The sequence below is a fragment of the Anarrhichthys ocellatus genome, unplaced genomic scaffold (genome assembly GCF_004355925.1).
Source record: "Anarrhichthys ocellatus isolate YVR2014 unplaced genomic scaffold, GSC_Weel_1.0 scaffold6323, whole genome shotgun sequence".
NCBI classification, from domain to species: domain Eukaryota; kingdom Metazoa; phylum Chordata; class Actinopteri; order Perciformes; family Anarhichadidae; genus Anarrhichthys; species Anarrhichthys ocellatus.
This window is the reverse complement of record NW_022286297.1, coordinates 1-2959: the sequence shown is the minus strand read 5'-3', so window position 1 is coordinate 2959 and position 2959 is coordinate 1. Positions and strand designations below refer to the sequence as shown.

Genomic DNA, 2959 nt, shown 5'->3' with positions numbered 1-2959 from the left:
GAAAGAATGCTTGTGTGCACGTATGAGTGTGTGTGTGTGTGTGTGTGCTTGCATGGTCGGCTAAAAGCTAGGACAGCTACTATCAGTATCTGTCAATGGACATGTGTGTGTGTGTGTGTGTGTATTTTGATAAAAGAGAATCCAATTAGCCCAGTTGCCAAAAAATGCAAATCTCATTAATATGCACTTATGAAAACATCATTCGGTAAAGGGGTACAGCATTTGGGTGAGTATGAGTGTGGCCATGTGTTGAACCCACCTCTCCCGACTGTCTGCGTCTCCTCTTGGAGTTAAGGAGGTTATTTTTTCGGGCCTGTGGTGGAAAGATTTTCAAAAAATGGGAGAATAGATGGATTAATGCTTTGTGGTTTTACAGGTCCCTAAGTTTTCTTATATTTTACAACAAAGGGATTCATATCTAACTGTTATTAATAATTGATATATATATAATATTATTATACAATACATGGAAAATAGAGAAAGTGTTAACTTCCAAATAATCTGTTTCAATAATCTACTGTACCCAGACCCAGAGACGAAAATAATGTCTTTACATCCAACCATACAACATAAAGATATGATAGATTATTCAGTAATAAATTAATAACAAATGTATTTGGTTTTGTATCTGGTTTGGTTTATTATTTTGGTTTTAAATTGATCATTCAAGCAATTTCCTATTCCTCTTTAATTTGTATCAAATCACAATTGTTTTTACATGATTCTTCCTAAAATGATGTAGAAATTACGAAGCTGTAAAATACATCACAAAGTTAAGAAAGTGAGTCACAACTTCAATGAAGAAACTATATGAAACCGAACCTGCTGGCCGATTGGTGAAGCTCCGCCTACTGCCAGCATTATGGTCCCGGTGTCTGCCAGAGTGCTGAATGACAGGCTGATCTCTGTGCCAACCGCTAGCGACAGACCAGCCAGCTCCATGTATCCCGGCTTAGAGAAACTGACTGTATACAGGTTCTGTGAGAAGTATTTAAGCATACATCAGTTAATAGACATATTGTTTAGTCCTAAATTATTTATATAACAGTCGGATGGAAAAGTAAAACAAGGATTTGAAAAGCAAAAGTAGTGGAAAAAAAAGTCAAAGCTTAACTCTAAGAGTGCAAGAGACAACTTTTAGATTCATGTCGTTTCACAGATGCACCATCAGTCACTTCTCATTATTTTGAGTGTGGTTTCAAAGTGAAAACAAACACGCACACACACCTTTGGAGCATAGCAGAGTGGTGAAGGAAGACAAAAGACGGATAAGGTACAGAAAGACCTTCACGATACATATACTCAACCCTGGGCCTTTATAATCCTCCATACAATCTTTATACACTCTGCGAACATGGCGGCACATTTTCGCGAATGAATGGCACCAGTGTGTAGAAATCATGGTGAATGCCTTGTATGTCATTGAAACACACTTCTACTTCCTGAATAAAGTTACGTACAAAAGAAACAGAGTGAACTGTGTGTGATGATGATAAATCACTTAAATAGCAGTGCGTAATAAACACGATTATACAGAGAGGTTTTAGCAGATTCTGCAAATACTATACTGCAGATCTATATTTCTACATATGTGACATGCAAGTAGACAGTCCTCTATTACCTCTGCAATAGAATCTAAGTGTTGTAAGAGTTTAAATATACCGCATAGCTGTAGAGAATCTTACCTCTACATTACATCCTTTAGTGACCCCAGTGTAATCTGAACTGCTGAGGAGACTATAGGGAGTCCTCGAGACTTCAATCTCCCGTAGACAGCCAGCATACCGCTTCAAAGTGACCTCCGACCTAGAATAGTTTTAGTAAAAGTACATACAGCTAAAGAAATGTCAAACTCCATGGCATTTCCTGTCTCTCAGTAGTGTAATAATGAAAAAGCTCAATTACTGCAGCAGGGAAGCTATTGCATCATGTATCCAGAAGCAGAGCGATGCTTGGATGTCAAGTTTAAATATGCCGTGTGTCCATATTAATAATGCAGATTGCATGATATTAATCAGTTTTCAGTAGCATAATTCAAGTGTATGTAATGGAAGGTACTGTCCAGGTTGCAGTATTATGCAAGAGGAAAGGGAAAATAAATTGTCAAATCAGTGAATTCAGTTGCTTGCAGTCCCACAAAAAATGTGTAGAGACACTTTGATTATAAAATAATATTTGAATATATTTATGGTAATGACTCAAGTAAGGCAGAGTTATAAATGTGAGAAATTCCGCGTAAATGTTTCTGAACTGACAAACATCAAATTTAGATTAATAAAGGACAGAGAAAGTGATTTCCAGCTGCCGCGTGGAGGAGCAGGAGCCCTCAGATGCCAGCCAAGACACAAACAAACACACGTCATCAGCTTGGCTAGCCTCATGCAGAGGGCAATATGAATCAAAATATACTGATTATAAGATGTCTTTATTTACCTGGCTGTCATGCTGTTAAGACAAAACATAATATCAAAGCATTAACAGACTTCACAAACACGGTTGTAACTAATGACTCATGTAAGCCTGTCAAGTCTTTTCAACGTTCTGCCCCATGGATTGTTTAATGACAGACTAAAAGATGTGAAAAGAGTTATAATTGGTTATGAAACAGATGAGGGGACTTGGCTTATTCATTCATCTGAAAAAAACTAAACCAAAAACAACAACAGTCAAGTAGCTTAATTTAACAGAAATGAAGTGTCATAGACATTTTACATTGAGAAAATTTGGTAAAAAATATTACATATAAATTAGAAAAAATTCCTTCATCTGCATTATCTTCAAAAAGTGAACAATCCTGCCTTCACTTTGAATGAAATATATCAAATATACATAACATATTACGGCCGGCTTTATAATAAATACATGTACAGTATATGCAACTGTCAAAATATTCACATGAATGTGTTAAATCAGTGTGTGTGTGTGTGTGTGTGTGTGTGTGTGTGTGTGTGTGTGTGTG

The 2959-nt window shown here is 36.6% G+C and overlaps 1 long non-coding RNA gene across 1 annotated transcript; it reads right to left on the bottom strand.

The window, feature by feature from the left end:
* Positions 1-252: 252 nt before the first annotated feature.
* LOC116380181 (uncharacterized) lies at positions 253-2735 on the bottom strand. The gene is made up of 3 exons (XR_004212517.1): positions 1686-2735; positions 823-978; positions 253-313 (listed from the first exon to the last, which is right to left on the bottom strand). It is a non-coding gene; the product is annotated as an uncharacterized LOC116380181 (long non-coding RNA).
* Between the last annotated feature and the right edge of the window lie 224 nt (positions 2736-2959).